This window comes from Heliangelus exortis, chromosome 2 (genome assembly GCF_036169615.1).
Source record: "Heliangelus exortis chromosome 2, bHelExo1.hap1, whole genome shotgun sequence".
NCBI lineage: Eukaryota > Metazoa > Chordata > Aves > Apodiformes > Trochilidae > Heliangelus > Heliangelus exortis.
The window spans coordinates 110212982-110229080 of NC_092423.1; the positions used below are offsets into that span (position 1 = coordinate 110212982).

Below are 16099 nucleotides of genomic sequence, written 5' to 3' on the forward strand. Positions count from 1 at the left end.
TGCTTTAGTGCTGAACATAAATTTAAGAGGCAAAAGTTGAAGAATCACTTTGAAGCACTGACTGTAATGAAAAGTTGTTATACCTCAGTACCAAAAATTTTTTGACAAATTTCCCTAACAAATGCTTTTAAGTAAACTGAATCGGAATTCATAAGAAAAGCTTCTTACAGATTAATAACTAGATAAAGGATAGCAATTGAAGGTGAGGAATAATGGGCATTGTTCCCCAGTGGAAGGAAATAGTCTGTCCTCCAGGCCTTCTCTCCCAGGCTGTGGATACAATCATAATATCTGAAGTGGAACTGAGAAATAAATAGAACAGCACTGTATGCTGCCTCTTGTTGGGTGAGTTTTGCAACAAAAGGGTATATTTTTCCATTGAGTTTGTAATACCATTGTGGATGACATGATTGCTATGTAGCGTAAGTGAGCTCAGAAATAAGACATGGCAGAAAATTCCATATGGGAATCTCAAACACAAAGATTCTTAAACACAAACATTGGTATTTCTGATTCAGTTTTGAGCAAGCTTACAGACTGAAGGTAGCTGGCATATAAATCAAAGATAGCCCTTTCTGTATTTTTTGTGCTTTTCTGTATATGCTACAGATTGTTTGTTATGTATATTATATGCTGCGTGTTTGTGCCTTTTTTCAGCATATCTTGTTGGAACATCTAGAATTATAGAAACTGCAATATTTTCACTTGTTCTCTGAATAATATTCTCTTTTGTCTCTGCAATTTGTGTGGTTATTTACATTTGTTCAATTACTGACATTAGTGCAATGGTAACAAAATAATCCATTCTAATTTTGTTGTATATTAATCCTAATTTACACTAATACAAATAACTCTATGAAGTGAGGGGCAAGAGGAAATTAGGTCTAATACATTCAGCTTGATCTTTCGTCAGTGGAAGCTGTGAGCAGAAATCTCATACCATTAAGGAACTGTATTTACTATTGGTAATTTTGACAGCACACATAATGCAGTTCTAATAGAAAAGTCGTAGAATCAAAGAAAATATGTTCACAAAGCCAACGCTAGGTGTTATTATTGATGTGTCCACAGCTGTCCATTTTCTGTAGTAATTATGCTACTAAAGTCATCTAAATTATGATTCAAGGTTTAGTATCCTTTCTGTGAGTTGCTTGTTCCTGAATCAAAACAATCTCTGCAGAATTTTTAGCTAAAGAACCGTGACCGTAATCCTTTAAGGTTATTAAAATGTCCATTAGTAAGAATATGAATATAGGTCCAAAGTAATACTAAAAATAAGATTTTGCATTCCTATGAAATATCTCTGTGCTAACCAAAACCTTTGCTTTTATGAGAGGTTTTATGTTCAAAATCAGTGTCCCTTACATCACTGCCAAATAACTTCCAAAGTCTCCTCTTTTCAGTAGGTGTCAGGCAATTTTAAAATGTGACTTTTGAGTTGAGACAATGACGATAATGAGGTTTCAATATCCCCAAGCTTCTTGTTTAGACTTCCTCTAACTTTTGTGGAAAAGTTGCTTTATGCCCTTTTAGTAGTCGTGAAAGTGGTGCAGTGGCAATTATGTGTAGTGCTCTGGGGGATGTGGAAACAACCAACTATGGAAGGGGGACATTATTTTGTCTCCCTCCAGTGCAGCAGAATGGTAGATTTGGGATGTGTTGAGCTGCAGCCTGCAGAATTGCCTGGAGAAGAGGGAATTCACATGGGTGAGAAACAAATCTAGCTTTAACAAGTCGGCTAACCTGAAGAACACGGTCTTCTCTTGTTACTAGCTACTTACTGTAATGTTTTCAAGACTGAACAGCTTTAAAAAGAGCAGTAAAAATAAATGCAGCTCAGACTTAGCTGTGTGGTTTACCTACACAGGTGGTGGTACCAGCTGTAAAGAGCTGAAGCAGATTCCTGGATTGTGAGGAGACTTAAGAGGTCTGAGAGGTTTCATAGTTTTTTCTGGACTTAGATCAAAGTCCAACCGTCCTTTTGTCCTTCACCTGTTTCTTCTGACTTCATAACTATGAGAAAAATTATTTCATCAGTATGCTTGCATAAATAGTGTCCTTACATCCAACTGAACTCTGAACTATGGTGTGAACTATATATTTTAGAATAATTTATATTAACTGACCTGCAGTACTAGTGTCAAAAGGCCATCATGCAGCATTAGATTTAAAACTATCAATATTGTGTGGTGGACATATTAGATATGTGAAATAAAGATTTTAAATACAGACTCATGCAAACGTAAAAGCAAGCATACTGATACCAACAATTCAATGTTTAGAAATGGTTTACTTTAAAAATACAGAAAATGATGGTTAAGAAGCTTTCAGTATTTCAGTGATGAAAGGAAATGAGTTGCATGCTGCATTTAGGCAAAATGAATAGTCAGCATAAGGGCTGGTTGGATTGAAGCCACTTCTGTCAGTGCCCACATTTAAGACTATGGCACAAGGTAACTGTGGTACAATTCTTGAAGCTTTCTGTTAATGAAAACTTGCAGGCTTCTGATTCAGCATTTCACTTTCCCCTTAAACAGTTATAATAATATATTAGTGATAGGAAAGAATGACTGGTGGCAATGTCTTTGTGAACAGAAATAGAGTCCATTTGATACTGTGTGTACACTTCTTGACAAAGAGATAGATGCTCAAGTTCTTATTTCTAGAAGGGGAATCTCCAAAATGTAACAAAAGCAGTGATACAACACAGATATAGTGAATGCATGTACAGAAATACCAAAACAATATTCAAGAGATATCCTTAAAACTCTACTAATTCATTAAATGAGTACAGTGGGTTTTACTCACTTCATTGAGCAGGAGGCCAAATTACAGTAAAATAGTCATTGTGAAACTGGCTCAATGGAGCCTTATGAAGCTTAAAAATGAACAATGGAGCTGAATTTAAAAAAGCCTTGGTACTCAGTTTCAGATTCTGGTATTTGCATCTTAATTTCAAAGTCAGGTCCTGATTTCTGATTACCTGAAAACAAGAATGAAGATATGCAAAGGTTTCTGAAATAACTTAGAGGTCCTTGGAAACCAGGAAGGACATGATTTAAAAAAATACTACCTTGAGAAAACTGAGATTTTAATGGTGTTTTTAACTTTAGAAGCTGTTTATCATAGAGGACTAAATGCTTGAATGGGAGAAGTAAATCAAACGTGTTTCAGCAGTGATGGTAATTAGGAAGGGAATTACAGAAAGAGCAAAGCCTGTGAGTTATCTGCTGCTTTCTCTGCAATCAGAGTTTGTGCTGTAGCGTGGCTTAATGTCTTACCATACAGGTCCCATTTTACCAATTCTCCTCTTCACAGATATTTAGCAAACCAGATAAAGGTGGGTGGAAGCCAGGTAAGAGAAAAAACTTCAGGAATAAAAAAAAAAAAGTTTCATTACAGGAGACCCAAGAGGCTGTTTCTGCCTAAGTCAAGGGTATTCTGAGGGGCTTGAGTTGGAGGCACCCATGGAGAGTTGCTCAGGGTCAGGCAGCTCCACCAGCTCCCACCCAGCAGCTTCTGGTGGTGCCCAGGGACCGTGCTGTGTCTGCTTCACTCTGTAGCACAGGCACTGAACTTTTTGGATTCTGTTTGTGTAAAGTGTAGCTCTGAGGCTGGTGGAAGCGCCTGCTCAGGTCTCTGAGCATTGATGGGTCAGGAGCTGCCTACTGGGTTTGCTATTCTGTGCTTGGGTGGGATCTATATTTAAAACTCCAGAGAAGCAGAATTTTGGACAAACTAGTTTGGCACAAGAGCAGAAAAGAATGCAAACTTATGAGGAAAAAAAAAAAAAAAAAGAAATTGGGCTGAAAATTAAGTGGAAGACAAAGGTTCTGAAACAGTATTAGAGAAGGAACAAATTAGAGAAGGAACAAAAGCTCCAGCTTTCATGTAGTGCCTAAGATAATAAGGAACAGAACACAATCTTAAAGTGGCTCCCTTCCAGCCCTGTGACCTTTACAACCTGTGTGTGATCACACGTTTTGCACAATGAATCCTGAAGTGATCAAGGTGATAAAATAAGTCATTATTATTTCAGTGCCTCTGCAGTGGCGATAGAGAGCAGGCTTTGTGCCAGAGGAGAGCTGAACTGCAGGGGTGTTCTTCTCCATGCCCAGGGTTCTGGAGGCAGCCAGACGTGGTATAGGAAAAGACACACACTTTTTACTTGAAAATCTTTCTGTTCAAGGTGGTGCAGCCTTGAGCCACAAGTGAGAGGCCTTTTAAAAATCTTGCTTATTTAAAACATTCTGGTTGAAACATTATATTATGATTTTGTAAAAAAAATATAATGTTTTCTTTCCTGAAATACTAAATTATTTTGCATGCATGCTGTCTCTTTCACCTAACTTCCAGATAAGATGCTTGGTGGGTTCTGAGTGTCAGTGTTCCTTCTTCTCCAAAGGATGGTGATGCTTAGGAACATGGTTTAGTGGTGGATTTAGCAGTGTTTGGTTAACTGTTGGACTCAATGATCTTTATGATCTTTTCCAGTCTAAATGGTTCTATGATTCTGTGGGGAATTGCTGGTTTATATGGAGGTAGATGTCAGAGTCATTGTAACTACCATCTGCAGAGTTCGTGGTGGCAGTGCTTAAGCTGAGTACATGTAAAATAAAAAGCCCCTTTTGGGTCATTTTTTTGCCTTAGAGGAGAAGATTGTAGGGCATGCCTGTTTTGTTTTCTATTAACAAAGCTATGATTTAGCTTCTTACATTCTGTTGTGATCATTGTCCTGGACAGCAAAACCCATTTTTCACTTTAATGAGGACTAAAACTCCTGCCATTTTTTTTTTAAAGAGAGAAAATCTTGAAAATACATTCAGTTTAAGAAGTGCAGATTCAATGAGTCATTTTATACTTAAACACTTTTATCTTTCGGTGTGTAGATGTAAATGTCTTTTGCATTTAGCTCTTGTCTATTTTAACTTTTCTGAAGTTTCCTTTTTTCTTCTTCTTTTTTTTTTTTTTATTTTTTTTTTTTTTTTATTTTTTTATTTTATTTTATTTTATTTTATTTTATTTTATTTTTTTCCCCCATATTAGAGGCAAGATGTGTATAGTAATTATTCAGAATTTCTGCTTCTGGTTCCACTATGCTTCCATCTGCACATATCTATAAATACATATTCTACATTTCAAGAGAAGAAAAATTAGTTTAGAGAATGTTATGTGGTTCCTTATATACAAAGTATGTAGCTCTCCTCTCCCAGTTTTGGTAATTCTGCTATGATGGTGTGATCATCAGGCTGCTAAATGAAAAGAATCTTATAGAACAATGTTACGTAGCAACTAACAAGAGAGAAACTTCAGGGAATTATGTTGCTTTTATAATTACCTGTAATTACAATGAACGAATTAATTACAATTAATTAGCTACCTAATTGGGATTCATGGACATGACAGCAATATGGCTATTTGTAAAACAAGCACACGGAACAAGCTTCTCTCAGAATTCATTTCTGGATTCTGGAAATTACTGAGTCAGTATTATTAACATTACACCAAGGGTCGATTTCTAACTTTAATCTCCAGTGTCCTCAAAGTAATAGAGGCTTATTGAGACACTGTGATCTCCCATACTATAAGACTGGAAAAAGCCATAGTACTCATTTATTATCTATATAAGAACACAGATGCTCCAATTTAGCTGAATATTTCCCAGTTTTTAGGAATAATTTTTAAAAGACGGATAATAAATTCCAGAGATGCAGAGTGGATCTCTCTATACCATCAATAGTATGTCTTAAGTGGCTAGAATAATCACAGTGGGGTTTTAATTGCCAAAGAACTAAGGCATTCAAACTGGGGTCATTAGATTTCAGACCTCCTGTATGTGGACGTGACAGAGGTCAGTTAAAACATTGTTGAATTTTGTATGTCTTACTGACTTCACTGGAAGATTTCACAAGGGGAGAGTTATCCTTTAGTTCAGATTTTACAAAGTCTTTCAGATTATCAGAAAATTAAAGTACCAGAGAACTGGAAAATGAGAGACTTTTTATGGACTGAGAAGTCTCAAAAATTTCTTGTATGTCCTCTGAGACTATAGTGTTTGCAATACTTTCTATCTTTGAGGAACTGTTCTGTTATTGCAGTGTGGTACAGAATTCCATGGTGGCTTTACAAATCTAAACCCTGTTCTTAATTTTTGCTAGAGTAATTCTGCAGTTTCCAATTACAATATCAATAGCATTTAATGCCTTCTGCTAGTGCTAAGTAGTTACACTAAAGTAATAACTAGATACCGAATGAGAGTTTCAACATAATGAATTTACCTATTGATCCTATTAAAAGGATATAAAAATTTACTGTAAAATTAAAATATAGTATTGGCTAAGCATTTGGAGCAAATTTCTATCTTGTACTGTTAATAAATTTTGAATGGCATTTTAATACTAGATTATTGGATTATTGATGGCAATTATTTTTTCTCTTGATTTGTTTCTTTGTCAAAGAATCATTGAACCACAGAATGGTTTGGGTTGGAAGTGACTTTTAAATATTATCTGGTGCATCCTCCCTGCCATGGGCAGGGACACATCCTGCTAGATCAGGTTGTTAAAGCCCCATCAAACCTGGCACTGAACACTTCCAGTCACAGGGCATCCCCAGCTTCTTTTGGCTTCTTCTTCCAGTGTCCCACCACCCTCTCTGAAAACAATTTCTTCCTTTTGCCCAATGTAAACCTACCACCTTTTGTCCACCCTTATGTCCTGTCTAACCCTCCTACCCTTCATCTCATGGATTTTCTGTCAGCCAGCTTGAGGATGAATTCAGGCTTTCCTTGTGAGACCTGGCTGGCTGTCCCCACAAATACACAGCTTAAGAGTGCTGGTGAGACCAGAAACCCCCTCAGACGCCCTAAAAGAACCTTGGAAGCCTTGCACTATATTGCACAAGCACATGGCAACTGCTCCTGGTGCCTCTGCTGGTGTCAGCTTCCCTCTGTTTGTCAAACTAGTGCTTTTCTCTGCTAATTGCATTGAAGAGCCAGGAGTTTGTAATAAGATCCAGCTGACAGATTATGCCTTCTAAAGTCAGCAATAATATGGCATTGTTATTAATAACAACCCATTCCCATTAGTGTTTCTGCCCCTTTTCCAATTACTTAAGCAAAATGTGCTGCAAAGAAAGAGAACTCTCAATATATATATATATATTTCCAGATTTATCAAGCAAAATCGTAATAATACCTGTTATTCTCATTGTTTGTAAGAAGAAAAAATAAACATTCTGAATCTTTGTTGGAGGCAATAAGTGACTGCAAATCATGAAGTTTAGCATATATTTTGTGCTTATTATCTGGCTCCCATTCCCATAAATAATGAGTCATTTCTGGAGGGCAGTAATTGTGTTTAGAATAATGTATTATTTTCAAGGATTTTATTTCTGACTTCTATTGTAAGACTACAATAAGAAGTTTGTTCAAAGCATCCAGTTTCTCAAGAGTCTGTAATCTGAAACTCAAATGTAATATGTCAACTGAGGGTCTGTAATTTTTGTATGCATAAGAGTGCAGGGTTTTGTGTGTGTATTACATTTTTTCCTTCCATTAAATAAGCTCTTCTGGCTGAGATGAAAAGTGTTAAACAAGGTAAAGATTGTGCATTTATACTAAGCATACAGTACCTGAAAAAAGTGAAATTTCTGTGTTTACATCTATACTGAGTACTCTGTGGTATGCCACACAGGAAACTAATTTCAGTACTCAGTTATTTTATCTTGCCTCTGGGAGCTTGGATTGTGGTCCAAAATGCTCATTAATTTCTGATGCATGTACAGTTTGTTCAGCTCGGTGGAGTTTAGCAGTCAAGAAGTGTTGTATGAAATACTGTTTTTGTTGTTTAAAAGCTGAAGCTATAATTGTGTACTAAAAAGATAATAAAGCAGGGTAGTAACAGAAGCAGAATATGAAAACAGGCTGTAACTTGAGCTATGATACTACTATTTATATAAAATGTTTTCTAGCATTTATATTTAAAACCTTAAAAAAAAGGAAAAACGTTAAACAAATGGCTCAAAATTGAAGTCATAGCACCAGTTTTACACGGTTTCAAATTTTGAATTATGGAGTTCTCATTTTTTTGTTGCTTAGATTTGTCCATATAAAGAAAATTGCTGCAAGTTCATCCACCATTATTCCATAAATGGACAGAGTCCTTCCCAGTATTGAGCCGATGTCAAATTTACAGAGATCTAGGCTTGTTTGTGCACATAAATCTGCAAAGGACTATTTTGATTTCTACTAGATGAGAAAATTTTTTAATTCAAATAAACATAAATGTTTTCTGGTCACGTAGTGATATTTTGGCATTCCCATCTTTGGTGTACTTATGCTAAGCTGTAGCTCACAAGTATTGTATTGTCTTACTGGGAAGAGATAAAATGGGATTTGCTGCAGATCACAAAGGAATTTCAGCTCTCTGGAATGAAACTCCTTAAGCTGTGGGGTAACCCTTTTTTTCTGTGTAAGACTGAAGGGTAGCAGAAGGAATATATTGCCTACAGAAAAAGAAAATTTAATTGATGTCTTAAATAAAACACTAGTTCCAGAAAACAAGATGTAATACTTCTCTCTGCAAAGGTTATCTTTCATACCTTTCCCTTACTATTATTATTAATATAATTAGACACACATTGGTGAGACACTGGAACAGAGGTTTTCCAGGGAAGTTGTGGCTGCCCTGGAAAGTGCTCAAGGCCAGTTTGGATGGGGCCTTCAGCAACCTGATTTAATGGGAGGTGTCTCTACCCATGCAGGGGGCTGCTACAGGATGATTTTTAAGGTCCCTTCCAACTCTAACCAGATTCTGTGATTTGTCCTCTGACATCTAGTAATCTCAACTGAAGATTTTATCCCAAGATCTCAGTAGTACTTATATTTGTTAGGTTAATGAGCTCTAATTCCTGAAAATACTGAGCTTGTTAATTTTCTTAGAGACAGATAAAATTGTTAAATCTTGATCTGGTATTTTTTCAAAGAATTTTGTCAAAGTGGAGAAAGATCTTGAATTTTGTTTCCTTCAAAGAAAGACTATTTTCTTGCATTGTAATTTATGCTAATGTTGCATGATAATATTGTTTAAGAAGAAAATTAGACGGCTACAGTCTTCTAGATGTTAATCATATGAAAGCTGCTGATTTTGATGTTTTCCCTGAGTGAAATTTCTCCTCTTGCTAACACACTATTTTGTTAAAGACAAAAGCAATTTCATATTAAGCAGGTTAAATATGAAATTCTTTGTTCTTTTTAACTGCCAAGTTTGTCTGGGTCCTTCTCCATACTGGAAAAGATTCTAACCTGAAGGCAATATGGGGACAGATACCTTTGAGTTAGTAAGCTGGGACAGGGAGTTAAATGTTCTGTTATGATCCTGCCAAGTGCATAACTATGAGCAATAAGAAAAGCATGAGGGATTTGAGGAAGCATTAGTGTATGATAAATCTTAAACCAATTCTGTAGCTTGAAAATATCTTACCAGGTGAAGTGCCAAAGGGATGGGGAGCTGAGTTGTGCTGTAGAGCTTTGCAGAGAGAGCCCCCAGCTCATCCTGGTGCAGGCTCCAGAGGCACCTGCATCAGGTGCCTCTGTGCTTAGGGTTTTAGTGGGTTGCTTCCAAAGCCAGCTGGATTTGGCTTCACAGCTGAAGAGCATCTCACTCCTCAAGTAATGCTTATAGACAGTCTGATGAGATCTTGCTTCTCTGACTGAAGGAGGCTCTTGCTCCCAGAATGCTTGGGCTCAGCAGGAGCTGCTCTGTTCAAGGGAATAGCAGGGAGTGAGGTACTTTGCTTGTTCAATGATAGGTGTGTTTTTCATGTGTAAGAGGCAGCAGTTAGGAGATCCTAATGAGCTGGGAGCTCAGCAAGTGGTTGTGTGAATCAAGAGCTCTTGTTTGTCACAGCGGCAGATGTTGCTTCTGCCGAGCAGCAGGCATGATTACTGTCTGGATGGGCTTAAGATGTGACAAGTGTTATCTAGCTGGAAATTTGTCATGCTTGACCCCAAGCAAAGACAGAATAAAGCTTGTCAAGATAGAGATAGCTTACGGACACGTTGGCCTGCCTGCCGTCCAAAATCACTGAGAGTTTTTTTATTAAAAAAAGAGAACAACGAGAAGCAGTTTAGTGGGTTTGAATCTGGAATCCTCAGTCAGGCTTAATTGCCTTTAGTTGTAATAGTTCTGTGGAAGAAATGAGAGGCTTAGGAATATACTTCTATGTTTATGAGAGGGATTTTTATTAGTTGGTTTGGCAAAATGAAAGGCATTATGATCTCCTCAAATCTCACCTGATGATTCAGTCAGATTTACATTCTTCATCACTCTTTCCTCCTCCCATTTCTTTTACAGTGTTTTTAGAGCTATAGTTTTCAACATATGTCTTTCTACCAAGAGGAAAAAAATTTAAAACATACCTTGATCTAACTGTGAATCCTTTAGTAAGGGGAACTCTGTTTCTTCCAAGAGGTATTAAAAATAGTAGGCACACATTTGAAGAAGCTGGTTGAGATATGGTACACTTGTTTCTGGTTAGGTACCCATAGGTACCCACACCTGGAAGACAGAGATAACAGAAAAGAGAGAACAGCAAAGAGAATGCACTGTTTCTGTTCCTTCTAACTCTCACTGATTATTAAAGGTGAATCTCAGGAGTGGTACATCATTTTCTCAAGTACTCTGACACCTGACAGACTCCTGTGGACAATCAGAAGTACAGTTCTGAAGAAAAAAAGTCAAGTAAGTTCTCTTTATTTTAAACAAACTAACAAGAAAAAAAAACAACAAAAAAAAAAACAAACACAAGAAAACCAACAAACAAAACCAACCAACCAAAAAGTGGCAGAAAGAAGAAGAGGGAAGACATTAATCAAGAAGGGATGAGGAGCCTGCACAATAACAGAAATGATGCATTTCAAAGCTGGTAAAATGATAATGCTCTTTTAGTCCTTCTTTTCAGCCTGTAATAGTGAGACTGAGGTGAGGATCCCAAATGTCCAGGCAAGAATCAGATGCTGTGTTTTTAAGGCAGATTTCTCTACTCTGTCAAGCCATGTCACATTTTTATATTTTCTGTATAATCTCAAAAACTTGCTTTAAAGTTCCCGAAGGTTGTGATGAAAGGAGTAGACCATCTACATGGCAAGAGTCTGTTGGGGCTAGCATTGTACTTGTACTTCTGTGTTCATCCTCCTCTTGTTTTCAAAGATTATTTTAATGTAGGTCCTTGGTAGTGCTATGAGAAGAACTTTCATTTGGCTGGTCCAGTTTGTCTGCACTCTAAAAAGACTTTTTGTTCTGGACCTCATTTACCTTTGTACAACATACAGAATTAGCACAGGATATCTCTTCTTCAAGTGATATGAGGAGTAAGGAGGAAAACTGACAAGCCCATGTCATTGAAATAACAAATCTGAAGATGGTTTCTGAAATGCTCAGATTTTCAAGTGCTCATATGAAGCTGAAACAGATAGAGAAAAATATTATCTATCAGTATTTACTTTCATCTTAATAATCTATTGATGGAGATGTAGACTGAATTTCTACTGAAAAATTGAAGCTTGAGAAAACATGTAACTGGAAGCTAGAGAGTAATATAAATGCTTTAGTTGTCCTATGTGCCCAACACATTTAATCCATGCTTAATTTACTGATCTCTTCCTCTTTTAAACATGAATGTTCAATAAGTTCCTGTGTCTGGAAACACAGAAGGTGGGGTTGGATGAGGTTTTGAGTAACCTCATTTGGTGAAAGATGTCCATGCTTATGGCAGGGCACTAGGACTAGATGAGCTTAAAAGGTCCCTCCCAACCCAAACCATCCTGTGCTTCAATGATTCTTTGATAATTTTATCTTACACTTAATAAAACAACATAATGTAGGCTTCTGTTAAGGAGATATTTGGATGCCTTATGAAACTGAAGAATCCTTGTTTTCTGGTTGTACAGCAATTTTATGCAATTTCAAGTATTCATCTGGATGAATGTATTATATACATATGTATATATCATATTGGTATGCATCAAGATGATGAGAGGTGGTGAAAGATTATCAGTGACTTACCTTACTGTTACCTCAACAGAATGTGTCCAATTAAAAATATATTACACACACAAATATATATATTAAATTGGAAAATACTATAGGTGAATCAAAATTTTAAAAACCACAACTTGTTGTTGCTTGAGAGGAAAGATCTGAGAAGGAAAAAGAGGCTTCTTGTTGAACATGTTTGTCTATAAACATGGTAACCATAGAGTCAATAATAATGTATCACATATTAAAAGGGTAGGAGATGGGTCTGTGTGGAATAGAACCATTTAGGAAAAGAGTAGGATTAATTCTCTTTAGTTCAGGTTTAAGACCTCTAGATCAAACAATGGAAATCTCCTGTGAAGTTCAGTACAACACCTGGTTTTATGTAACAAATAAGGAAACTTTTCCCTATGTGTGAGTTTAGTATATAGCAAGAGTCTGGAAAAAATACAGACATTTATGGGTCCCATACTGAATTCAGCCGTATATAGAACTTTGGAGATAAATCTTTCTGCTGTATTAAATGCCACAGCATTACAGCCTCAGGTAATTTATTGACGCATCTGTAAGTTATGATTGGTGGGTATAATTAAGCAATTGCCTAGGAGACTGAAAAATCAGAAGGTATGTTTTTTGTTGTTATAAAGGCTTCTTGTAATGGAGCATCTATAATACAGTATTCACCCTTAACATAAGACACACCAAAGAAAACAAGATTTAAAAAAAAAAAAGATGGCTGAGCTTGGAAAAAAAGAAGGTAATACAATGTGTCAAGACCAGACTATAGGCTAATGCTTTTGAATCTCTCTTGAGCATTGTTCCTGGACTTCAGTCTGGCACATACACTTAACCTGTGTGATTCCCTTCTGCGTGCCCCACCAGAGATGCTGTAATTGTTCAAAGAATATTTCTGACCAAAAAGACGAGAGGTCTCATGACTGATTTCTTAGAGGAGTAGTATTTTAGAGCAAATTGAAGAGTCTGACAAGAGCCTTAGGCTTTCTATTTCTGCAATACATGAAGTCTGTAAACAACTTACATATGCCACTTGCTTGGTGCCAGATGCTTGCAGCCAGGTTAGTTGAGTCTCTAGAAACTCTAGGGAAGAAAATGTAAATGTATCCTGATTTTTCTATTTGTATTTTTTATGGATTGGTAGTTTTCTCAATGCTGTTGGAAGGCTTTAAAGAAGATTGGTCCATGTGAAGTTTATAAAAGAGCACCAGAATGATCTGGTAGGCTCTGTTTCCTTCTGTTGTTTTGCCATAAAGAAGATATTTTGATTAAAAGTCGTACTCAGAAATTGAGAAAAGTGTCTATAATGACGATTGTGATAGGCTTTGAAAAATAAACATTTATCCTTAGCTGTGATCTTCTTCACAGCCTAGATGTAGGGCACAAACTAGTGATGGTACTGTTGGAATTTGTTGTACCACATTAAGTCATAGATGTCTTAGGAATTTTTTTTTTTTTTTTTGTTCCGGAAATGGTCTAACCACTCTATCCCGTGACTATTCAATGGTGCTTTTATATGTTCACTTGTACCAACAGAAGAGACTCCTATAGATTGCAGTGCTTTAAAGTTGTACTTGAAAAGCACATTTTATGTGTTTTTGGAAAGCAACACTTGACATCTCATTAACATGAAATAGAGTTGTTTCCTTGCAGCCTTTTCATTTGAAGTTTTAGTAATTCACTTTGATGTAGGAAATACTAGTTAGCAGGAGTTATTGATAAATAACAACTTACAGCCTAAAAGCCAGATTGTGCTTAGCACTTGCATTGCTATAAAGAAATAAGCAACTGTCTTCCTCCTGTGCCTTCTGACAGCCTTGTGAGCCATCTGTGAAATCTGCTGGAAGGTAGCTTAGAGATGTCTTCCCTTGCATCAGTCCTGAAGATAGTCTCTTCTAAAAAGTGGTTGTCTTTAAAGATCATTTATGTAATACAACTCAGCTTGCTAAAATGTGTTTGGCATATGAACCAGTCTGATGCCTCATAGATTTGTAAGTAAAACACTGTCCATATTAAGTCTTGTAGAAGATAATGAGACATCTTTTATGTAGTGAGACTATGTGTTTGACAACTCAACAAATACAACATTGTAAATTAAGTTTATATTTGGGGGGCAGACAGACAGGGGAGGCAAATGTGGGGCAAGAAGGCTCCCAAAGATTATAGATCTTTCTTAACAAAAATGTTGCAATGGCATCACAGCTTCTTAAAGTTCAGTTTCTTTTGTATCTTTCCTCCTAATATTGCAGTATGTCTGCCAGCTCAGTACATGACTAATACTTATGAGAAATCTGCTGTAAATTATTGCCATGATTATGAAAATAAAGAAATGCATATGATTCTTTAATGTCTTCTGAGTCATTAAAGAGTAAGGTATTCTGTAAAGAAAGATAAACAGATTGCTCAATGCTGTTGGAGAGGAGGTAGTGATCTCACACCTAAAGACTCTCTGTGCTGCCTGAGTAGATCTATCATGGTCTGTTTTCAGGGTTCATCCTAGCCTTGTTTTACCAGAAGATCACCCTAGTGTTGAAGAGGGTCAGTTACATTATCAGAACCTCATTTTAGGTCTTTTTGGGGACGTATTTTGTGGCATATGTTGTGCCAGTGGAGATGGAGTAATGCAGTTAGGGCTTAGGAGTGGGCCTCTGTGTGTATATCCTGAAATCTTTAAAATGTATGCCCTTCACTTAGCTTTATCTGTGGAAAAACTGAACAGTTTAATTCTGTAAAATGAAAAAAAAAAATTTAAATAAAAAAGGCTTCTATTCTTGTTTGCTGTTTTAATGTGAATAGAATGTCTTATCCCTGGCTCTCCTCTGAGGTCTAGCATTGCAAAGGCATGCAGGAGGCATGGCTGGTGTCACCTGTGACTCTGTGCCATTCCTTAGGAAGTTCTTTGTGTTTGAGGACAAAAGAACAAAGTGTGCCAAACACTGAACTGCTCTGATTGAGGAGGAGTACAGACAGGGAGAACTAAGACTGACACTGGAAGTCAAATAACACTTAAAGCTTCAGCTTAAACTCAGAGGTAAGTAATTTAGAAAATTGTCATATTGTCTTGTATAATTTGGTTTTGCCTCATGGTTGTACTAAAATATAGATTTATTGTTCATGTGTTCACTTAAACCTTATCCAGACACTAATGCTAGCTGACTTACATTGATTCAGTCTTTATTTGTAAGAATGAAGCACCTTAAAATAAAATTATGTTTCTGCAGATATTGTCACAGTACCACCTGTAAAGATCAAAAATTGTGACAAGACAACAGTAATAATCTGTTGGAAGCACTGTCTTTAAAAAAAACATTTGAGGTTATTAGCCATATTCACTGCTTAAGTTAGTCATTCCAAACTATGAATATTCACAATTCAGTTGTTTCATAGCTTATTTTCCATGCCTTTTAATATTAGAGAAATTCATGTTATTAATTAATTTTTGCTATTGTCACTGCTTTTCTGATTGTTTTTGCAAATTACAGATTGTAATGTTTAAAAAAAGTACTAGTAATAGAAGCAATGAAGACAAGGAGTTTGATTACTTACATAATGAAGCTTGATACATTTACAGGCAAGATTACAGGCTGGGGCTGCTTGCAGTTGCTGGAATTTATGCTCAGTAGGTGAGGAGAGCTCTTTCAGTCTTATAGCCTCTAATCTGGGAAGGCCAATACATAGTTCTAGATACCATACTGCCTGAAAGACAGATTACTTGTTTATGTGTTAAATCATATGTTATGGTCCGAGGTAACATTAAAATTTATTTTTGTTTTGGATACACGAAACAAAGTCCAACCATAGAAATGGTTGAGTGCAAGCAGATTTTATTTGACAATTGACACAGGCAAACAATGTAGAACCAGACAAAAGAGGTAGAGAGGAAAAGAAGATATAAGAAAGAGAGAGAAAAGAATGAGTAAGAAAATGGTAAGAAAGAACGAGAGAGAAGAGAGGAGAAATAAAGGGTAAGAAAGTGGGAAGAATGAGAGAGAGAGAGAGAGAGAGTCACCACCAGGGGTCCAGCTGTCCAGCGAGGTTCTTCAGGA

The 16099-nt window shown here is 36.5% G+C and overlaps 1 protein-coding gene across 1 annotated transcript in view; it reads left to right on the forward strand.

Moving 5' to 3' along the window:
- The window catches only part of SNTG1 (syntrophin gamma 1), a 312374-nt gene that overhangs the window by 72824 nt on the left and 223451 nt on the right, over positions 1–16099 (forward strand). The gene's annotated exons all lie outside the window — the stretch shown is intronic.